Source organism: Marmota flaviventris, chromosome 9 (genome assembly GCF_047511675.1).
Source record: "Marmota flaviventris isolate mMarFla1 chromosome 9, mMarFla1.hap1, whole genome shotgun sequence".
Lineage (NCBI taxonomy): Eukaryota > Metazoa > Chordata > Mammalia > Rodentia > Sciuridae > Marmota > Marmota flaviventris.
Window position 1 is genome coordinate 113746526 of NC_092506.1, and position 25085 is coordinate 113771610.

General features: G+C 37.4%; 1 protein-coding gene across 1 annotated transcript in view; it reads right to left on the reverse strand.

Annotated features, from left to right (window-relative positions):
- Window positions 1–24774, reverse strand: part of Arhgap32 (Rho GTPase activating protein 32) — a 288193-nt gene extending 263419 nt beyond the window's left edge. Inside the window, exon 1 of the mRNA XM_071616860.1 lies at window positions 24475–24774. The gene's annotated coding sequence lies outside the window, so the exon portion shown is untranslated. The remainder of the gene's footprint in view (window positions 1–24474) is intronic.
- Window positions 24775–25085: the final 311 nt, after the last annotated feature.

Sequence of the window (25085 nt, forward strand, 5' to 3'; positions counted from 1 at the left end):
TCCCTAATACAACCAAAAGAAGGAAAAAGAAAAAAATCCTAGTGACCACAATATAAAAAGGACTTTTTAAACTTATAAGAGAAAATGGAATGACAGAGGGAAATGCTACAGACTATTTTTAGCATATTTCTTTGCATTTCTCAACTCTCCAGCAGTAGCCAATATTCATCCATTTGGATATCCAGCTGGTGAAATCAAGTCTAACAGACAGAAATAATTCTAAAAATTCCAGGGTCTTCTAGATTTATACATAAAAATCCCTACTTAAATTATAAGCAGAAGAATCTAGATCTCCAAAAAAGTATATCATTATGGGCATGTAAATGAGGGACAGTGTTCAGGTACATGTAAAAGGAAGTACAAATTATAGTAAACAAGATAGGGGTTTATTCTTCTCCTAAATTTGAGTTGAGAGGCACTTGTTGACACTAGTCTTACAGTTTAGTGACACTGTACAGGGCTAGGGATGTAGCTCAATAGTAGAGTGCTTATCTAGAATTCATGAGGCTCTGGATTCAATTCGCTAAATATATGTGTGTGCATACATATATGTAAGTATTTGTATATACACACATACATACACTGTATGAAGGTTGAGTACTGTTAATTTCCAGGCCTTTCCTTGAAGGTCTCTAGAATACTGCTATAGCTCAGCATTACGTCTAATTTCTAGACAGGAAGAAAAAAAAATTGTGTTGAAAAGGAATTTCCCAAAAACTTCATTCAAAAATTTCCACCCACTGACCAAGGACTATCACATGGCCAACCCCAGCTAAAAGAGAAGCTAAAAAATATGAAGGCTTCTTAGCCAGGCACATTTTTACTTTAATAAAATTTAAGCTCTATTAGAAAGGAAAATCAAAAGTAGGCCTAAGCACCTAGCAATCTCTGCCACAGCTGATATGTTTGCTAATATTGAATATATTTCTTTAACAACTACAAGTCTGTGACTCATGGCACTAGGAAAAATTCTCTGTGGTACAATTCTGGCAACTATTTTTCCAAAGCATTGTTTTTAGTTCATTATAGTTATACATAATGGTAGGGTTCATTTTGACATATTCATAAATGCACATAACAAAGCTTTCTCCATTTCAATACCCAGTACCCCCCTTCTCTTTCCTACTCCCTCCCTGATCTCCTTCCTCTATTAGTCTTCCAAAATATTCTTGCTAGTATTTACCATGGAAGGGAAATGTTAAAGTTGAAACACCCTTACTTAAAGGCCAGGCCCAGTTCCATTTCTTCAGCTAGCAGCTACACACCAATGTCCAGAATGTCTGCCTTTCAAATTCCAATTTTAATCTTTTAAAAAGAAAATTACAAAAGAATTGAATAAGTAGATTTAGTAAGTCAATAATGAATCTTGAAAAAATAGAATTTCTTGAATCTTGAAGACAGTATTTATTTCCTGATAATTTCTTTTCAAAATAAGCAATAAATTCTCAGCTTGCCCTTTTCTGAACCAAAGATTATTTGATTCACCCAAACTAACTTAGCATTGGCCATTTCATAAAATCAAGTACAGTGAACCCTCAATATGCACAGGGAACTAACTGGTTCCAGGACCCCTACAAATACCAAAATCCATAGATATTCAAGTCTCTTATATAAAATGGCATTACATTTGCATATAACCTACATATATCCTCTATACACTTTAAATCATCTCTAGATTTCTTATAACCCCTTATGCAATGTACATCTATGTAGGCAGTTGTTATGTTATAATGTAGGGAATACAGACAAGGCAAAAAGTCTGAACATGTTCAGTAAAGACACAATTTTTTTTTTTTTTTTTTTTTTTTTGTCATTCAAACAGATTAGATCCAAACAGTTGAATCCTCTGTTGTGGAACCCTTAGATACAGAGGGCTAACTGTAATGTGGCACTTTTCTGTCAATACTTAATTATCAGAACACAAACTTTTCCTCTCCGCACAATAGGTAAGAATAATGCTATAATTAGCCAGTATTTCCCACATTCTTCAGTCTTTAACTTTTCCTTAAATAAACTATTTTAATAAAATGGACAGTTCAAAAATTGTTTTTTATAAGTTAATAAATTAACACATTTCACGTTAGTTTGGTTTTTGTTTCTTTTTGTTTTCCAGTGCTGGGATCAGACCCATGGTCCTGGGTAAGCATGCTAGGCAAGAACTGTACTACTGAGCTACATCCCAGCCTCATGCTAGATTTTTTAAAAGGGAATTTTCAATTCACTAAGTGTTATTTGGCAGTTTTACAGCATTTTGTCAAATATATTTTCTATTCTGTATTACGGTGTGTTTGTTCTCAAACAACTATTATATTAAAATCGAAATGAAGTTAAATATATATCACAGGATTGACTTTAAATATGCCAAAGCAAAAATTGAGTGAATGACACATTGATTAACCCAAGGCAGTTAACTTCTGTTTCTTAAATCTGTGAACCATTTAAGGCTTCCTGCCTCCTCCACCAGATAAAGACCATGTGATGCCTATAGATACTAGTTCTGACACCATTCTCTCATATCCTTTCAAGAGTCTGAAAAGCTGTTCATCTGAAGCAATATGTTATCTTCATATGTCCCTGTTCATCCCTTTCAGGATCTAAGCTCCCATTCTTTCACACCCATTTTCCCTAAGAGCCAAACACTTCCCTTCACAGCTGTAGTCCCCTCTACTTCACACCTTTGCCTCCTGAGGAACTGGTCTCAAGTAACCTGTTCCTGGAGATCTACTTGTCTTAGGCACTGAACACAAAAGCACAAAGATTTTAAAGAACCTGTTCCAGTTTATATTTCATAAAATAAGCTGATAAATCAAGACCCAAGGCTGAATTTCCAAAGTATTTTTTCTATGAGTATGATGAATAAAATTCACCAAGTACCAGTTGGCTATGATTTTATTAAATTTCTAATAAATAAGGTTTGGGTTTTGTTGTTGTTGTTGTTGTTGCTGTTGTTGTTTTGGTACCAGGGATTGAACCCAAGGGCACTTAACCACTGAGCTACAGTATCTCACTAAGTTGCTTAGAGTCTTGTTAAGTTGCTGAGGCTGGCTTTGAACCTGCCATCCTCCTGCCTCAGCCTCCCAAACTGCTGGAGTTACAGGCATGCACTACCACTTCTGGCAGTATTTTAATATATATGTCAACACATTTCAAAAAGTTATTATGAAGTCAACCACTTTCTTATCATAACTTTCATACTAACTTTTCCCACCTTACCCCTTAACACTTATCAAGACAAAGATGCTAATGAAGTCATAGCCTCAATCTCATAACTCTAGTTAAGCAATATGATCATAAATTTCTGCAATATATCATAATGTATAAGTCAGACTATTCATAAAGAGAACCTCCTAAAATAATATGAAAAGATATGCAAAAATGCATTATTGATGAAAAAGAGGAAACACTTCAAAGCACATGAATTATTTAGTGGTAAACTAGCATGTTAATTTCAAATACAAACATCTTATTTTACTAATCGTGGGCAAGAGAGACATGCAACAATATAAACCAGGACCATCCTCTCTTCAAACCAGAAAAAGCAGTATTGATTCTTCAAGCCATTCCAAGGACAACAAATTTGAAAGAAAACTTAGTAAACTGGGCCTAATTTGATCACTGAGCAGTGCAAACAGGAGATGTATACTCAAAGGATGAGCTACTCTATCATTTGCAGATAGGTATCTAGATATAATATCTGCAAAAGAAATACAGTATTATGGTAAGCTCATATGGAGAGATTTTTATTAACCACCACTCTGGAAGGAAAAAAAAAAAAGTACTGCAAATATCATTAGTCCTAACGTTCTCACACAAAACCACTTTTCCTGTAGATTTATTACTTCACTCACTCTATGACAAATATTTCATTCTCAGAATAATGCCCAACATTTAAACAATGTAAAAGAAAGCCAAGGAATTAGTGTGACCCAGATACAGGACTTTTCAGCCATTAGAGATGTAAGACAGTTTTAATACAAATACAACAAGAATGACAGAGAAAGGAACCACAGGCTTCTACCAGCCTTGTCAAGGCATAGCATGGCAATAATTAATGTTGCCATTTTTTTAAGTAGCAACAATATTTTTAATGACTATCACTTTAGAATATGAATATCTAATTAGATTTTGCTGTGCAGGCACAAGATTCTTCTGAGACTAAGAATTTCCTCCAGTGAAGTTTTTTGGCTTTTTTGGTTCGTTTTGCTTTGTTTTTCTGGAGCCAGGGTCATTCAACAATTCTGCAGAAAACAAGGAGAAAGTATACTGGCAGCTTTTCTAATTCTCAAACAATTCCTTGTTCAGATGCACAGCCACAGAAGTTCAAAGGTCACTGGCATCTTTGTACTCAGTTCCACAGTAGTTACAAACAGACTTTTGTCCCCACTCCTTCAATGAAATGGGCTGCAATAACTAGGCTGATTGAACCTTTACATGTGAGGCCTGCATGAGCCCTTTACTCAACTAAAGGGCCACAGTATTTCATGTACAGTTTATCCATAAATTATTAAACCTCTTTTGTGGAAAAAATAATTTGTTTACCTGGGCATAAAGGAATGATAATTCTAGTCAAACACAAACAATATCACTGACAGAAACGGCCTTAAGATTTCTTATCATAAATATTATACTTCTTATATAACATTATTTGAAAGCTTTTGTGGATTTTTTTTAAATATTTTTCAGTTGTAGATGAACACACAGTATCTTTATTTATCTTTATTGTGGTGCTGAGAATCGAACCCAGTGCCTCACACATGCAAGGCAAGTGCTTTACCACTGAGCTACAGCCCCAGCCCCACTTTTGTGGATTTGTTTCTCAGAGTTTTTCTCATCTTTGTTATCTTTCTCTATTTAAGTCATACATGATTTTAAAAAAGTAAAGAAATTTATTGTAGGCTTTTATACATAGTTATAAATCTAAAAGTTATTTCTTAAAGTGTAATAATGAATATAGCTAAATAAAGAATCAAAGTTTTGACATTTTAAGAGTCTAAAAAGATCACTCCTCATTTTATAACTAATAAATATCTTAGTGGGGCTGTGTTTGTAGCTCAGTAGTAGAGTGCTTGGCTAGCATGCATGAGGACCTAGGTTCAATCCTCAGCACCACATAAAAATAAAGATATTATGTCCACCTAAAACTAAAAAATAAATATTTTTTAAAAATCTTACTTAGTATAACAGAATACAAACAATAGTGTCTTTATTTATACACTTAAATTTAACTCTTTAAGCATACATTCAATTGATCAAACTGTACAAAGCACACCCATTTTTCAAATAAATTCCTATTTTCACATAACAAACTCAAAAATATATTTTAGCCCAACATAATAGTTATTATAGCTGAATAATTAACCAAAAAAGAATTATTCCCAAAAAACTAGCTAGTAACTAATCCCCAAAACCAAGGTCCATGAACATCTGAAATAAGTGTTTTAGCAGCAAAACTACACACTCCTACATAAACACAAAGTGACTGGATCATGACCATGAAAGGATGAAACGGTTTTCCCAGTACAAAGTTTTAAGTTTCCTTCACACAGAACTTTCCACAACAATTTCTAATAAAAAAAAAAAAACACTTGTAGATGTTTAAAAATACTACTTAAAACTTACATTACCAGTAGTGAGAGAAACATCGTACTCCCCAAAGAAAATGGGTCCAATTTCTTATTTTGTTTTAATTTAATGATCTTGAAGAGAAATATAGCTGAAAGCAGCAAAAACTGACACAAAGGTGAAATGGCAAAGACCCAAAAATACAGAAATGGTGGATGAAATTAAGTATATAGTGGCTCTGCACTAAGTTATATAAAAATAAAAGTTCTGGGGAGGCTGGGGTTGTGGTTCAGTCGGAGAACATTGCCTACCACGTGTGAAGCACTGGATGCAATTCTCAGCACTGCATAAAAATAAATGAATAAAATAAAGGTCTATCACTATCTAAAATATACATGTATTAAAAATATAAAAATAAAAATAAAAGATCTAAAGTAGAAAAGGAAAAAAGTTATTTCAGATTTTACTGCATAAAATTCAGTTACTCAGAAGTACTTCCAAACCAGGATCATTTAATCAATAAGCTGTCCTGCATCTACTAAAATCCATAACCCTAGAAACTAAGAATAACATAATATTTTTCCTGTTACAAAGCTAGCTAAAAGTAATCTGAAAGATCTGCTAAGACTTTGCTCCTGTTCAGACTCTCTTCATATCTTTGAAGAGGTTGGCCTATAGCACAACAACTCCGGTTATATGAAATCAGTTCTTCACATGCAAAAGCCTGGCTCCCATTTTGATTACACAGAAATTCTAAAAGAAGGGCTGGGGTTGTGGCTCAGTGGTAGAGTGCTCACCTATTACTTATGAGGCACTGGGTTCGATCCTCAGCAACACATAAAAATAAATAAACAAAATAAAGGTATTATGTCAAAGAAAGAAAGAAGGACTAAAAGAAAACCAGGACCTTTCATTGATTACATTTAATTGATCTAACTGTACAAAGCACCCATTTTTCAAATAAATTCCTATTTTCACATAACAAACTCAAAACTATATTTTTTCTGTTTCCAACTCTCTCCTATGTTCAGCAATTGGATAGTGAGGAATTCATCAGATAGTTTTCAGGAAATATTATTAAGCAAATAAATGTATGAAAATGCTTCCTACCAGGATCAAAGTTGAAATATCAATTTGTTCTGTTAAAGTAATTTTGATTTAAACATCTCATTAAGTGGTCCACAGAATACTAATGATGCAACTGTTAAAAAGGCAACTTCAGGCAAGGATGTAGGGGAAAAGGCACACTCATACACTGTTGGTGGGACTGCAAATTTGTGCAACCAATCTGGAAAGTAGTATGAAGATTCCTTAGAAAACTTGGAATGGAACCACCATTTGACCCAGCTATCCCACTCCTCCTGGGTCTATACCAAAAGGATTTAAAAATAGCACACTACAGTGATGCAGACATATCAATGTTTATAGTAGCTCAATTCACAATAGTCAAACTGTGGAACCAACCTAGATGTCCTTCAACAGATGAATGGATAAACCAAACTAAAAACTAAAATCTTTTTCAAAACTTGTATTATATATCCTGAGTAAGAGTATTTCTTATTGTTGCTAAATATAAAACATCACCACATCACTAAGATACACCAATTTTTAAACATCTTGGGCTCAACAAAATTATTAATGCCATTGCAAAGCAACAAGACAATGATCAAAGCTTTAAAAAAATAGCACATTTCATTATAAATACAGTAAGCTCATAAAGACTTTGTATGGGGGGTTGTACAATGTGTTTCTTGAAGACCTTACTTTATCTATGAATGCTAAAACCCAAAATTACTATCTTCCACTACAAGTTAACAAATGCTGTTGTCATACTTAGAACAAATCTCCAAGAATAAAATTCTTATTCTAAAACAAATGACAAAAATTGTGATCTCTTTATCAATCTAAGTATCTTAAAATACAAGACATGAATTGGCCTTATGTTTTAACCATTCAGGACACACACAAAAAATGAAATGTCTTTGGACATTGCATCTTTACAACCTTAGGAGAGAGGGGGGATAAAGTGTCCATCTAAGCTAGTTGTTCAGTTTTTCAATTAGCCCATGTTTCATCACTAAAAAAGGCAAGATCTTCACATCTGTTCTTTAACACTTCAGTTAACTCTGCACAGAGTAAAAATGGTTCTTTATAATCACAGGATGAACCTCAAACATACTTACACAAGATAGCATTTGTTTCACTAATCACCATGGCAGAGATTGAGGCCTACTGCAAACATTTGATTTGAAGGCATTCCCATTCATTATTAAGTATTTTTTAAAACTATAACAGGCACAAACTCTAAAATCATATATGCTGTTTTTAACACAATGAACAATGACATGAACCTGCATTATCTTCAAATTTTGTAAAAAAAAAGTAAATAAAGGGATGGGTATGTATGTTAGTTCACTAGTAGAACACTTGACTATCATGTGCAAAGCCTTGGGTTTAATCCCAAGCACCACACACACATACACACACACACACACACACACACACACACACACCCAAGTACATAATGTACATTGATTTTTAAGATGCACAAATCCCAACAATATATTACTAATAATCAGTAGAAATGCTGAAGGTCCATCTAACACTTTAGGTAAAAGGGTGTTTTATTGATCAAAGAGTTTAAAATCACTGGCTTATTGCACAGGGTTGACAACCTATCAGAATTGGGATACCAAGTTACTGATATTTTCTCCTGGGAAGACTACAACAGAAAAAAAGAACTGAAGACCGCTAAAAACCATCCTCATTTTACTGTTCCAAATATAAATTACTTCAGAGTGAACTAATTCTTTTTTTAAAAAAAAATCTGAATATTGTCTGTCACATCTCAGTGTTAATCACCTCATCTAAAAATTAGTATGAGTACTCATACATACAGTCAAATGATTTTACTACCCTGAAGTACTGAGAATGGAACCCAGAGACTCACTCTACCACTGAGTTATATCACCAGTCACACCCCCCTTTTATTATTTTAAGACAGGTTCCTCACTAAATTGCCCAGGCTAGACTCCAACTTGTGATCTTCGTGCCTAAGCTTCCTAAGTAGTTAGGATTATAAGCATGTACCATCACTCCCAACTGTCAAATGATTTGCCTCACACGTGCTAGGCAAGCTCTCTACCACTGAACTATAATCCCAGCCCCTCAAATGATTTTTGACAGGGTGCTAAGACCATTCAATTGGGAAAAAATATTAAAGAAATGTTACTTGAAACACTGGTCATTCACATAAAAAATAAATTGAACCTTTATACTAGGTATAAAAATTAACTCAAATTGGTTCTACAATCTAAATATAAGAACTAAAACTATAAAACTCTTAAAGGACAACAGGGAACTTCATGACACTGGATCTGATAATGATTTCTTGCATATGACATCAAAAACACAGGACACTATCAATAGAGAAAAAAACAACCCACAGAATGGGACAAAAATGAAATCAGAGATTGATATAACTAGAACATATGACAAAATTCTACAACTCAACAATCCCCCACAAAAAAAAAATTATTTAAAAATGGATAAAGGCCTTTCTGCAAAGATAAAATGCGAACAAACCCAACAAAATGAAAAAATGTTCAGTATCACTATCATTAGAGAAATGCAAATCAAAACCACAATGAGGCATCCTTTCACAACCATCAGGATGGCTACTAGCAAAAAAAGAAAAAGAACAATTATTGTTGCAAGATGAAAACACTCTAGATATCTGTTGCTCAACAATGTAAATACTTAACACTACTGAATTTAACACAAAAAAACAACTGACAGCAAAATTTGTTATGTATATTTTATCACCAAAAAAAATGTAAGTAACTATATCATGGGGAATTTAAACCAGATAATACATGTAAGGGGCTTGAAATAGTTACTAGCATATCAAAAATAACTGCTAGCATTAATAATAACTTGTTAATACTGATAAGGCAGCTATTTCCCATTTAATGACACTAAATCCAAATAAGTTGAACTTGTACAGTATGAAACTGGAAACTTCTGACAATTCTTGAACACTCAAAATGACACAATGAAAATTAAATTTAAGGAGGTGGTTACGGTAATCTGGACCACAGGGACACAAAATCAAGCTTGGGGTAATTCCAGCAACTCAGGAGGCTGAGGCAGGAAGACCACAAGTTCAAGGCCAGTCTCAGCAACTTAGCAAGGACCCTAAGCAACTTTTTTTTTTTTTTTTGAGACCCTGTCCAGCAGTTCAGCACCCCTAAGGTTCAATCCCTGGTACCAAAAAAGAAACTCATACTAGAATGCTGAACAATCATTCCTTTACATCCATGTTTTAACTAATAAATAAATTCTCACAGAAGTTAAAACTGGTTATTGAGTCAATACACAAAGGCCAGCTTAGCTGCATGTTTCAAAACACCTTTTTCCTATCAAATGTTATAACAAAAATAAGAACTAAAACATAAGAAGTCTAACCGTCACCACTCAGAAAGCCTTTTAGCATTAAATCCCTGATCCTCAGGAAGCAATAAAGAGTTGGAAGGAATAAATATCATGCTCTATAATCATTTATTACCTGTTCCCAAGTAGGGATAAAGGAAGGAGGACAAATTAAGAATGTGAACTAGATGCACAAAAAAAGTTCAGAATCTTCCATGCATTCTAATATCTATCACCATGATAAAGAATAAAAATACAAGTGGCGTATACACAAAGCAAAATGTTGACTTCTCAAAACTCTTAACAGGGTTTCTCAACTTTGGCACTACTGACATCTCTGACCAGATATTTCTTTGTTAGTGAGGGAAGTTGTCCTGTGCATGAGTAATATTCAAGAATTCATTACTATAAATGATAAGAACATAATTCTGGAAAACACTCTTTTGCCACACCAAGTTAAATGTTTAGAAATCACTTTTTCATTATAAAGTAGTATGAGGAAAATACAGGTACTTCAAGTCTAAACAGATCCAGATACAAATTCTGCAACAACCCACAACCTAGATGGGAAAATCTGAGCAAGTAACTACATTTCTCCAGGCCTAGTTCCCTTCCTACAAAAGAATGCTCCCAGTGTTGATATAAGGTTCAACTAAAAGGTCTTTTGTAAAGATTAGTACAAAATGGGCACTAAATAAAAAGAAAGGGAATTTACATTTACATTGCCAGAATTTTATCATAACTGTTTTATGAAAGAAATACCTTTACTTGTTTTCCTACCTTAGAAATAACTTAACCTTCTAAAAATGACTTTGGAATAATCATTTCAGACAAATATCACTGTAATAACTAAATATAATATTAATCCAAGGAAGAGAGCTATCAAAATGGGTAATATACGGAATCAAGTTTCAAGATGCTGGATCAACTGGTTGCGTATCATAAAAATAATACTGTTTGGGCTGGGGTTTTGGCTCAGTGGTACAGTGCTCACCTAGCATGTATGAAGCACTGGGTTTGATCCTCAGCACCACATAAAAAAATAAATACATAAAATAAAGGTACAACTAAAAAAATTCTTTAAAAATATAATATTGTTTAATAAAGATTAAATGTAAAGCTGGATACTTAGATCAAAAACTAACAATAAAGGGAGACCACATAATGGAAGTTGCGACAGAAAAGTTCTAAAAAATGTAACTGCCTCCAAGTCCCCAAATGAACCAGAGGTTATAAGTGGTCCAAAATAAATAAATAAGTAAAGGCACAAGGAACATAATTTGGGTTAGTAGAGAGAATATACCAAAATAAGAGCCAAAAGAATGGAGTTCTAGTTTGAGTTGCCCTACTTGAGAATATGTTGTTAGAAAAAAATCATTTAACCTGGATTTATTTCCTTATTAATAAGAGCACGAAACCTACTTTGACACCTCCAATGTTGTCAGCTGGGCCAAATAAGGCTCATAAAAAAATACTTTTAAAGTTGTACATAAGGGCTGGGGATGTGGCTCAAGCGGTAGCGCACTTGCCTGGCATGCGTGCAGCCCGGGTTCGATCCTCAGCACCACATACAAACAAAGATGTTGTGTCCGCTGAAAACTAAAAAATAAATATTAAGAAGTTCTCTCTCTCTCTCTCTCTCTCTCTCTCTCTCTCTCTCTCTCAAAAAATAAAATAAAATAAAGTTGTACATAAAATACTTGGTTACGATGAGACCTGCAGGGTCACCACATATCAATTTAGAGCAGGATTTCCCAATCTTTTTTTTTTTTTCCTTATGATATATACCCAAACTGACAGTACTAGTACAGGCACCCTGGGGTAAATAGGTCATGCTGCTGGAGCCCAAACCCAATCAACCTAGAAGTTCTTGACACTCTGTCCCTGACAGTCCTCTCTGATGATTTAAGAGAATGAGTATTTCTGGCCCATCTGCATCATCAGTTAGGAAGCTCTAGCTAAAATGCCAGCTATAATTTGAAGCACTCTAAGAGGAAAGTTAACATTTTTCCCCAAAAAAGACTCTGGCAAACAAGGTCAAATTCAGTTTGACTAAGAAAGAATAATGTTTTGTTGGACCTAAGCAACAGGGCCCTGTCCTAGACCTCAAGCTTTGGAGAAGCATACATTGGTCTTCCTCGTCCATACCTTGATCATGCCGCCAGCTGTTCAAGGGACCTGACAATGTGCTCATATACCGCCTACAGGCCCTCATCTTGAGCAGGAACCCAGAATTTCTTACTTGCTTCCAGGTCTGCTTTTCTCTGGGTTGATTTTTCCAAGGGTAGACATCCCCACCACTAAAAAATCACCCTAGACCAATGGTTGGTCAAAGATCTGCTGTCTTAATGATATGTGGGGGGATGACAAAAATATATGCAAGTCCCATAAAGTTCCTCATATATAAGGAGCCTGGAGAGTAGATGAGGATTTTGGGGCCCTCCTTGCACTTTACCCTGCTCTCAAGCAGAACAGAGGAGTCTGAATCCTGTTACTCTGACCTATGTCACTATGAAGCTTTGTTTGTTAAGGCAGGCAACAGGACATCTTTCTCAGCTTGATTTACAACTTATAAATTTTCAGACACATAGCATACAGACTTCCATTTGTATTCTTGCCCCAGTCCCAAAAGTGTTAGGGATAGGCCTTGAAAAGGATCTAAAAACCCTGTCACATGAGAAATAACTGAAGAAAATTAGTACATTTAGCCTGGAAAGAGAAAAGGCTAGTGAAAAGATAAGAGAACCAGCCATCTTTCAAATGACATTTATAGAGCTATCTTGCAAAAAATAAAGCAAATCTGTCTGGTGTTGGAAATGCAAGGAGGGATGTTCCAATTTAACAAAATGAGTAATTTTATTTTAACAGTAAGAATCCTTTTCTGAAAAACTGGTCTGTCTGGTGAATAAGTTAGTTTTCAGAAACTTAATATACCAAAAAAAAAAATCTCTAGGTCCTCTGAAAAAATCTTTATTAAACCATAATGTTTTATTTACTCTTCACTATGGCAAGAAATCATGATGTTAATAAAAAACAAAATACTTATATCTTACATTGTTAAAAAAAAAAAAGAAAGAAAGAGAAAAAGAAAAAGAAAAAAAGTAAGGGTAGGTGGTCACTTCCCAAGGTTTGAAGAAAGGTTAGGCCACAGATTCCCTAGAGGCCTGTGTAATGTGGCATTCACTAATCTCCAAGAGACAAGTGGTTAAACCCTGAAGTAACTTTTCATCCTTAAAAAGCTCCCATCAAGGGCTGGGGTTGTGGCTCAGGGGCAAAGTGCTTGCCTCACATGTGTGAGGCCCTGTGTTGTATTCTCAGCACCACATAAAAATAAATAAATAAAATGAAGGTGTTGTGTCTAACTACAACTAAAAAATAAATTTAAAAAGAAGCTCCCATCAGCTGATTCTTTTTTTTTTTTTTAATATTTTGTTTTGGTTGTAGTTGGACACAATACCTTTATTTCTTTATTTTTATTTGGTGCTGAGGATCGAACCCCGCGCCCCGCACATGCTAGGCGAGCGCTCTACCACTGAGGCACAACTCCAGCCCCATTAGCTGATTCTTTTGCTATCTGCCTCCTCACAAAAACATGAGGGTGAATTCCTCCATTCCACAAAAGAAATTACTTTAATATTTCAGTCTTTAGACTGAAGCAACACTGTCTCATAAGGTGGAAACTTTTTTTCCCACCTCCAGAAAATTATAACCTTCTCTATCACTTCTAGTCAGGTCCTCTGACTTTCCACAATTGCTAAAAACCCTGTTCTATTCCTACAAGAGACTCAGGCATCTTTCTATCATCAAAAGGTATTTATTAAGGAGGAATGTTAGGAATATAGCAGGTACCCTGACAGGTGCTTGCCCCTTCAGAAGTTTATAGAGAGGGTCATTGTACATTAACCACATATACAAATAAATAATAAGCTAACAAGAAGATAAAACAAGGGGCTGGTGGTGTGGCTCAGTGGTAGAGCATTCGCCTAGCACATGAGAGGCCCTGGGTTCAATCCTCAGCACCATATTAAAAAAAGCAAATAAAATAAAGGTGTTGTGTCCAACTACAACTAAAAAATAAATATTAAAAAAAAGAAGACAAAACAAGATATGGAAGAGAGAGATGGGGGTGCTATACACAGGTAATCAATCACAAAGCCCTTAGGAGCTAGAGATGTAGCTTAGTGGTAATAGGGCTCACTCAGCACCAAAACAAAAAAAGAAAAAGCCCCACTGCGGGGAGAAGAAAGCAACCACACACAGACCTAAAAGGGGGCTGGGGATGTGGCTCAATTGCCTGACATGCATGAGGCCCTGGATTTCCAGCACCAAAATAAATAAGTACATTCTAAGCAAAAAGAATGGCAAGTACATATCCCTTACAAAGTATGTGTTTATCTTATTCAAGGGAAAGAAAGAACGTCACCCAATACACAACTATTAGAATGACTGAATTAAGGACACAAACACTACCAAAGGCTGACAAGAATGTAGAACAATGGCTGATAACAATGGCCACTTGGGAAGATAATTTTGCAGTATTTGGCAAAACTGAATATACCCTTACTATATGATCCAACAATTGTGCTCCTTGGTATTTACTTTGAAAACTTATGTCCACATAAAACCTGCATATGGATACTTATCACAGTTCTATTTATATTGCCAAAACATGGAGGCAACCCAGCTGACCTTCCACAGGTAAACAGTTAAATTATGGTGCAACCAGACAATAGGATATCATCTGGTGCTAAAAAGAAATGGGCTATCAAGCAACATAAAGGTATGGAGGAATCGTAAATTCATTCTACTAAGTGAAAGAAGCCAATGTGAAAAACTACATAGTATATGATTCCAACTATATGATAGTCGAGAAAAGATAAAACTACAGAAACAATAAAAAGATCTGTGGTTACCAGAGTACAGAAGGGATGGAGGGAAGAACATGCAGAGCACAGAGGGCTTTTTACTCAGCAAAACTCTACTTCATGATACTTTAGTGGTAGACATACATCGTTTTACATTTGCCCAAATCCACAGAATATACAGCACCAAGAGTGACCCCTACTATAAACTACTGACTGGGGTGTCAATTTAAGCTCATCAACTGTGACAAATGTACCACTCTAGTGAGAAATATAGATAATGGATAAAGCCGTGTACGTGTGAGGACAGGACTATATGGGAAATCTCTGCACCATCTACTCCGTTTTGCTGTGAGCCTAAAATTTAAGTCTACAAGGGCTGCGAGTATTGTTTAATGGTAAAGTGTTTGCCTGGCATGCACAAGGCCCTGGATTCACTGCAAAAAATATATGTATATTAAAAAAAATTTTAAGTCTACAGAAAAAAAGAAAAGGAAATAGGTTTGACTGCAGAAGAAGGACAGAGAAAGATGAGGTTGGAAAAGGAGGCCAGAAACCAGATCATATACTACTGACATTCTGGACAACACAAATTTTTACTGTTGAAGGTTGTTTTGAACATTGTAGAATGCTCAACACACTCCCTGGCCTCTGTCTGAAAAATGCCAGTAGAAACTCCCCCTCTTCCAACTTGTCACAACCAAAAATGTCTCCTGGCAGTTACAAAAGACCCCTAAACACAAAACCTCCACTGGAAGATTATCACTAATATATAATAAACCTCACACATGACCAAGATGATGGTTTTGTTTCCATGAAAAATTTCTTAAGTTTTAGTATAGTGTGTAGTGAAAAGCTAGTAAATAAGAAAATGTTAAAATCTGATTAACATTATTTTGGCTCCTATGTTGGGAAAATGGGGGGAAGGATGACATCAAGAGTAAAGGAAAGGGGGCTAGGATTATGGCTCAGCAGTAAAGCACTGGCCTAGCACATTGGGGCCTGGGTTCAATCCTCAGCACTACATAAAATAAATAAATAAATGAAGGTGTTGTGTCCAACTACAACTAAAAAATGCATATTTTAAAAAAAAAATTTAAAAGAGTAGAGAAAAGGAAGAGTGTTGGTAGATATTGAGAAAAGAAATTAGCTTAGGTTTTAATATGGGTGGGGAGAAGAGATGGGATCAGGTCCAGTTTATATTCTAAATAAAGATGGAGCTGACTAGACCTAACATGAGATGACTAAGAAAAAAAAAAAAATCAAGGATGACTCCAGGGGTTCGGGCCTCCACAAGTGGGCAGATGATGGTGCCACTCACTGAGATTATGAAGGCATGAGGGAGGCTAAGGACAGTGTAAATCAAAGGAAGAACTTATAGTCCTGCTTTCTTCATGCCAAGAGGTGGTGTGAAATAGAATGAGCCCAGCACTCAAAGGGAAAAAAGCAGTACTAGAGACAAGAATCTGAACTTCTTCTACATATAACTGATCTCTGCAATCAGAAAAATGGGTGAATTACTTTAGAGCCCAGGGACATGTTTCAAGTGAAGATAAGGAGAGGGGTAGAGATAAACTCACAAAAAAGAATATAGAAATAAAAATGCATAGTGAAGGGGTCAGAAGTAGTAATCAGTATGAAATGCTGGAGAGAGATCAATAAGATATAGACACTGAAATAAATGGCCATTAGCTCAGGCAAGATATGGGCCATTATACATTTTGATTAAAACCAATTTCAGAGGCTAAGAAAGTAACTCAGTAATAGAGCACTTGCCTAGCATGCACAAGGCCCTGGGTTCCCCAACACCACAAAAACATTTTTAAAAAATAAAAACAATTTCAACAGAGTAACAGAACAAGACTTCAAACAGATCTGGCCAAAGAAAGAATCAGTGGTAAGGAAGGAGAGTCAGCAAATAGAAACAACTACCGAAAATTTCTGCAAAAAAAAAAAGGCCACAGAAGCTGTGGGGAGGGGTCTGAGAAAGGAAGATAGCAAGTTCAAAGCCAGCCTCAGCAACTTTGCGGCCCTTAGCAACTTAGCAAGACCCTGTCTCAAATACAAAATAAAAAGGGCTGGGAATATGGCTCAGTGGTTTAACACCACTGTGTTCAATCCCTGGTACAATAAAAATAACAAATTTTTTTAAGTTTAAAAAAATTAATTGGGCAATAGTAGAAAGGCTCATAATGTGAAGGATAGGATGATTTAAGACAAGTGATTTATTCAATTAAAGTATTAATATCTGAAAAGACAGAATTTTATTCCTCGCTCACTTAATCACCAACAGAAAATGAGCAAGAGATTATGCAGGAAGCTATTGCATTCATCCATCTCCCTCTAGAGTCCTGCTCTAACCTAGAAGGTAGAGTAATCGGACCCAGTACCACGTTAACATCCTATATTTTCATCACAAAACAGGGAAGGAGGAAGTAGAAGGAAATTAGCTTTCTTTCTAAGGCCATGACCCAGAAACCTTACATAGCACTTCCATTCACATCCATTTAGCCAAAATTGAGTCACACAGCCACATGCATCTTGAACAGAGAGGTTAGGAAATGTAGTCTCTAACTAAACAGTGTAGTTTTTATTTATTCCTTCAAATAAAACCTGAGGAAATCTTGGGGCAATAGCATCCAGTGGACAATTAGTTATCACACTACCTGTAACATAAGCTATGTGTGCCTACTATAAGAGATGATCCAATAAACATGGAATAATAATTTAGGAAATAAATAATTGTAGGGTTTAAAGCCTTAAAACAGAAAGATGAGATTCAAGGCACAAATTTATTGCCTCAGGGTCACTTTGGTCTCCTGTCACTTCTCACATGCTTGGCTTTTCAAAAGAAAGGATGCCCCTGAACACATTTGTACTGAATTGAAGTAAGTAGCTTTTTCCTTTCATCTAGTAAACTAAGCAGTTACACAAAATGAGTATGAAAATCTAGCCTTGAGAGTGCACTATCAACAGGTTGATCAGAGCTGTTGCTTCTCTGAGAATGATCAAATTTTAGAGGCAGTCTACAAACTCATCTTATGTATGTTCAAACTCACAAGACCACAAAGCATCTTCTCCAATAGTACATCCCAAATCCTCAAACTGCTGATTAATTTAACTGTCTCCCTATCTACTATTTTGTAATAGTCTATTTCCTAATATAGTTTTATTATCCTAATCAAATGAACACCTCCCAAGGGCAGAGACTCAATGGCATCTTCTTTCATCTCTATTTTCCACCACATTTAGCATGGTACAAGATACACAGATGTACTCAATTGCTACTGATAATAGAGATGTGGAGCTAGATGCAGTGGCACACCACTGTAATCCCAGAAATTTGAAAAGCTGAAGCAGAAGAATCACAAATTCAAGACCAGACTTGGCAACTCAGTGAGGCCCTGTCTCAAAATAAAAAAAAATTTAAAAAGGGCTAGGGATGTAACTCAGTGGTAAAGCTTCTCTGGTTTCAAACCCCAGTACTTAAAAAGAGAAGACAGAGGGCTGGGGTTTTAACTCAGTGGTAGAGCACTTGCCAAGCATGTGTGAGGCACTGAGTTTAATCCTCAGCACCTCATAAAAATAAATAAATAAAATAAAGGTATTGTGTCCACTTACAACTAAAAAATATTCTAAAAAAGAGAAGAAAAAATTGGTTTCCCTCATCCTAATTGGGCTCAGGATTGCTGCAGAATGTGAATGACCACTGGATAAAAAGCAATGAGCAAGTCCTATCGGGTTCTCCTTGGGTAAGAACAGAAAATGGGGCAAATGCAAGATGATGCCCCTACTTTAAAAAAAAAAAAAATTAGCCAGGCACAGTAGCACACACCTGTAATCCCATCAGTTCAGGAGGCTAAGGTAGGAAGATCACAAATTCAAAATACAAAATTAAAGAACAGCTGGGGATGTGGCTCAGTAGGAGAGCACCCCTGGGTTTAATCCTCAGTATCACCAAAAAATAAAATAAAATAATCACAGAATTTTTTAGTAAAAAGGCAGAGGTATGCATCAATAACAGAGCACTTGTTTAGCAAGCCTGAGATCCTGAGTTTGATCCCCAACATCACAGACAAAATGATGAAAATGGCATTGAAACATAAAGGGACCTTAGAGACCTCCAATCTGTCCCTTCATTTTATGTATGAGGAAAATGAGTGTCAGAGAGATGAATTATTTAAGTCATGGACTGTTTACAGCACAGCCAAGACAAATTCCCAGGTCCTCCAGCACCAAGTTCAAAACTCCTTTTCCTATTAAAAAATGCTTTTTTTTTTTTTTTTGTCTGCCTTTAAGATTCTAGGTAATTACTGAACTTGACATGGTATGTTCTTCAAAATCACTGAAAATGCTACTCATCTTAAGAGACCTTTTGACTACTTACCTTTCCAATGAAAAGAGGAACACAAGGGAATAAAACAACAGTGCAGTCAAATGGCCTGCCCACAACTATGAGGCTAAACTCCAGATAACAAAACCTTTAATGTTTTAGGACAAAATGGAGGAAAATCTGAGTATGGTGCCTATAGGGACAATTTGAACACACATAACATTTCCAAAGGGCTGAGTCACATATGCATTTCCTTTCAATGTTTCCATCCATGCAAACTCCAATGTTAATGATATGACAATTCAAAGTATAAAATATTCTAAAAGACAGAAAGCCATAAGGAAAGTAATTGGATGTCCCTAAAAATCAAAATCTTACATCCACTCTGAATATTCTAGTACATATCCTTCTCATGAGAAATTAAGCCAAACATCCCAATTCTCACTTCCTTTTACCTGTCCCTCTAAAACAATCTCTCTTAAATACCAGGGAAAGTCCCCTTGTCTAAGTATACTGAAAATTTGTAATTATCTATTTTATACAATCTACATTATACTACTGTAGGGAATATCCCTGTTCAACTTTCATCTGCCAGATAGGAAACCTCTGGTTTTGTTTGTTTTTTAACCTCAAAAGAAAATACAATCTCATCTTGACATGTGTTTTCTTTAGATCTCTCCTTTTTAAAGGGATTAAATTAGAGCCTTGTATTTTATTCTAGCGTAGGGCTCTACCGCTACATGGAAGAACCCCTCTGTCTCCAATGCACTATTCCACCAAAGACAGTGTGGGAATTTAACACCCCCTACTACCTCACCAGGATCATCCCACTGCATTTAAGCATCATCTAAGGCCACAAAACCCACATGATTTGTAGGCCTACAAGAGTCACAATGACCCCAGTTCTGTTTTGTTTAACTCAGTCAGAACAATGGCCTTTTTTTATTTGCTCACTCTTCCTCTGGGATTAAATAAATCAGCATCTGAGGTCTAGCAGCACACCAAATTTCTCAACTGTAAAGTAATTTAAGCCAAATACTTAAGAAAAAAAAGGGGGAGGGGGGCTTAATATCAAAATCTGTAAATAGTAAACTATGTCTATTTCTTCTATAAAGAGGATGTTCCAGAGGTTAATGTAAATCATAAGGAAGACTGAAGAGTGTATTACACACACCGGGAAGGTTATCTAGACTTAGTTTAATTAAAAGAGGGTTTTCCCACATATCTTTCTCAAAAAAAAAGATAAAGCCAGGGGCTAGGGGTTGTGGCTCAGTGGTAGAGCACTTGTGAGACACTAGGTTCAATCCTCAGCATCACATAAAAATAAAGGTATTGTGTCCATCTACAACTAAAAAAAAAGTTTTAAATATTAAGAAAAAAAAGCCAGTATTAGAATAAAAGTGGTTTTTAAACTTACCCTGCAAACTTAAGAACATTACCAGGAAATTACCAAGAACCAGGATCTATGAATAACAGAATTACTTTTTCCCTCATTCTTAATTATCTGAAATATGTAGGTATTTAATAAATATATAGTGCAACATATAGGAAATTTCTCAAGTTATTCCAATTATTAGCTATTAATTAAATAATGGTTTCAGTAAAGGAGAAAATTTCAGAACAAGTAGCACACTACTCAGCTAAGGACAAAGGTAGAATATACAATACTTCAGGCATGCTGTTAGACTAGAATTTACAATCATCATGTATCACTTACTGTGTACTTACTAAATTGCCTGATATTTTGTTAAGCCTTGACCCGTTCATTTCAACCTCACTAAGACCTTCTAAGGTACTGCTATTCCTTGATGACAATGAAGGTACCTGAAGCACCAAGATGATAGTTTGTCCAGGACCAAAGTTTATAAATATCACTGCTAGCATTTGAATCCAATTCTCTTGTTCCAAAGTAAAAATTATACCTTTCCACAGCTCTTAACTTCATACTGCTATGACAGGAAATTTTATGTGTACTAATTAAGCAAAACATCTGAAGTCCTAAATCAGAGTTGACAAATTTTTTCTGTCAAGGGCCAGATAATGAATATTTTAGGCTTTCCAGTCCATGCTGTCTCTCAAGAGTGCTTGAATCTGCTGTTGAACACCAAACTAGCCATAGACAACAAAAACAAGTAAGGGTGACTCTGTCCCCATAAAACTTTCTTTAAGGACACTGAAACTGGAGTTTCACATAATTTTCACATCAAGAAATATTACTCTTATGAGATTTTTCAACCTCTTTAAAATTTTTAAATCATTTCTAGCTCATGAGCCATTCAGGTCTGCATCCTATATTTTGCCAATCCCACTAAATAATGCAGACAAATACAAAATAGTTTTTACCATTCACACATTCTAACTTGTAACTTCCTTGGGTATTATGAACTGGAACTTTTAAGAATCTCAAAAAATCTCAATAAATTTGTCCTGTCCCAAAATAACTGAAAATTCCAAAGAGTCTAAAACTGTAGGTATAGGAATTTTCTCATTAATTAGATAAAAATCACAAAATTTTGGAACTGGAAGAAACTTAATGCATTCTTGTCCCTTATCTACATTTTTTTAAACTGCTGTTAAAACATTTAAGACAGTTTGTCAAGGACCAAGGATGTAGCTCAGTGGTTCAGTGTTTGCCTAGCAGGCATGAGACCCTGGATTCAATGCCCTGCACTGCAAAAATAAATAAATAAAACAGTTTACCAGGCCAATTTGCCAAGTGACATAAGACTGTATTCAATACTAAGTTTATATGTAATGACAGTAATATCTTAGATGAAAACAGCTATACAAAGCATTTCCACATTCTTACTATTGTTTGATCCTTCACAACACTATGAGGAAGACAATGCAAGCTTTCTGATCGCTATTTTACAGATAAGGAAAACAAGCTCAAAAATGTCAAAGATGTGCCCAGAGAAGGTGTACTCATCTATGAAGTGACAGAACCCCAAAGGCAGCTCAACTTCAAGTCCTGGCTGTCTCTTGACCACTTCCATGGACATCAGATTATATATTCATGGGTTAGAGACTAAAGTTTCTCAAAGATGCTAGTTTTGGCCTTTAAAAATACAACTATGTTTAGTGCATTTTATTTTTCTTTTGCTACCACAGTCTTATGATGAAAACAGCTACTAGTGCCTGACATTTATTAAACGCATCTATACATCTATAGGCAAGAGTATCTATGTACACTCTGCAGATACTATGTCCAGATCAGCTTGGGAAGGGAAAACACTGTTGAATATGTCATCCAAAGAATAAACTAGCAACAACAACAAAAATCTTTGATTGCTGCAGAGAGAGAGAGAGAGAGAGAGAGAGAGAGAGAGAGAGATACGTGTGTGTGGAAATGGAGATGAAAGATGAATGTATTGCCATTAAAGTCTCAATCCAACTGCAGAAAAGTTTTGGTGACTGGAAAATTATGTGGGGCTGGGCAAAGGAAATAAAAGGAACATAACTACTACTGGAATTCAAACCAACATCAAAGGCTCTAAAAACAGTTGAGCCTACCTCACTGGTTCTTAGTTTCTCCCTGGAAAACAAAACAGTTATATAAAGAAAGAACATTCTTCAACTAGCATTTCCTCTCTGTCCCACTTACATCTTTTCTGCCCCACTACTTAACCCTGTCCCCCACCTCCACATGCAGGATCCTAAGTAAACTGGGCTACCACCCTAGCAGTCTGGACAAGTCTCTGTCCAAAGTGCTGCTTTATTCCATGACTGCTAAAGTGACATGTTAGGAAGATAACTGGTTTAAACACAATTCCAACCTCACACCATTACAGATCCTGTTGTATAAAAACATCACCACATGTCCAATTTTATGTCCACATGTCCATTCCTGAAAATGGAAATCACATCATAATAATACCTCAACTTCACAAATAACCCTGTGAAAAAGAATACACACTAAGGAGTGCTAGGAAAACTCTGAAGTTGTGTTGTAACAGAAATTATTGTTTCTATTTCTTTCATGCTTAAGTCCAAAGAACAATGGTGGATTCTAAATTGAACTTTAATTCACGCAATAAGAAAACATGCAAAATTAAACCACAACCATCACTATTCAAAAATATCACAAAAAGATCCAATTACTGAATCAAACTGGCACATCTGGGTATTTTCAAAGCCACTGTACTATAGCATCATTAGCTTTTCTTCTTCCCACAGAAATATAAATACAGACAACTTTTACAAAAGCAACCAATGCATCCGTAAAGTTACTCCCATTCAGACTTACTTAAAAGGTCTAAATCTGTGCCAAATAAGACTCTGAAAGAATGGAAAATAAGAGATGCTGGCAACAATGCCACCGCCCAGCTGTTAGTTATCCATGTAACATCATGCAGTGCCCCAAGCATTTTAAGAGCTGATTTTAATTCTGAGTGTAGATCAAAATTATAATTATCCAAATTCTATTTCCTATAAGATAACTATTAAACTGTACCCCAAGCATCCTGCTCTGGGCGTCCACCTCCCCTCCTTCTCTAAGATTCAGCCCCAGAAGGTGAGGTTACACAGGGTCCAGAGGCAAATTAGAGCGAAGAAATCAAGTATGTCTTTCTCTCCCTACCTTGTCCTGTGTGTGGTTTATGAAAATCTTTAACATAAACAGTTACTCTATCTAGTCAACAAAATGAGAAAGGCACCCTGCAGGGGTGGCGGGGGAAATCAAGGGGGGAAAAGGCACTAAGTCATCACTATCGTCCAACATGTAGCGCCAACTTCAGCCAATTAGAAAGATAAGAGGACAAACTCCACCGGAGTCCCAGAGAGCGGAGACATCACGCTCAGCTGCGGACACACACACACACACACACACACACACAAACTGGGGGCCGAGACCTGCGCTGTCGACAGTGGACAGCCTATAGGAACGCTCTCGCGCGGGCTCCTGTGGGAGCACCCGGGTCCCCAAGGCCCCCACTAAGCCATTCCCGGGGAGCGCGGCTGTTGCCTGACTTCAGTCTGGGGCGCAGAGCACTGCAGCAGGCCAGGAATCTATCCCAACGCCTCATTCGCTGAGGCCGTGAGGAAAAGCGGGATGCGAGCGCGGGAGGCTGTGGGCCCGCAGCCCCGGGCGCCCCGAGAGGCCGGGAGAAGAGTCCCGGGGAGGAGGAACCAGCAGAAACCCGAGATCGGTCCCTCAATAATATTCGATCAGGAGGTTCTACTTTTAAAAGAATTTTTTCTAAAAGAGAAAGAAAGGCCCCCGCAGCCTTCCCCGCGGCGCCAGCCCACGTCACCGGCGCCCCCGGCCCGCCCGCGCCCCCGCCTTACCGAGCCCCGCGGCCCCGCCGCGCCGCGGCGTCGCTGCGCCCCGCTCGCCGCTCCGTGTCTGCCCTCCGCGGGCCGGGGCCGGGCCCGACGCCCTCCGCCCGCCTCCGCCGACGCCGCCGCTCCTAGAGCCTGGCCGCCCAGGGCCGCCGCGGGGGCTCGGCCGGGCTCCCCCTGCGCCAGAGCCGCATCCCGCCTCGCCACCCCGTCAGGCTCGGGGGCGGGGGAGCCGGGCTCCCGGCCGGGGCCTCGAAGTCCCCACCTCCGGCGCGCACCACGCTCGCCCTCCCGCGGCGGATCAGCCCCGGGGAACGCGGGTTCTAGGGCTCCAGAGCCCCTCACCCCGACGCCTTCCGGCCGCCCCCGCCCCGCTGGCCGGCGCGCGCCCCCGCCAGAGCCCGCCGCCCGCCCAGCCTCCGCCTCCTCCGCTCCGCCTCCTCCCGCACCCGCGACGCCCGCAGCAGGGAGAAGAGGCACGCCTCCGCGACCGCGGGCACGAGCACGCGCGAGGAGGGCGGGCGGAGCGCGCGCGCGGCCGTGAGGCGGGGGCGCGCCAAGGCCTCGCCTGCTGTTGTCCCAGGAGCGCACGTGCGCTGCGGGGGGGCGGCGAAGGG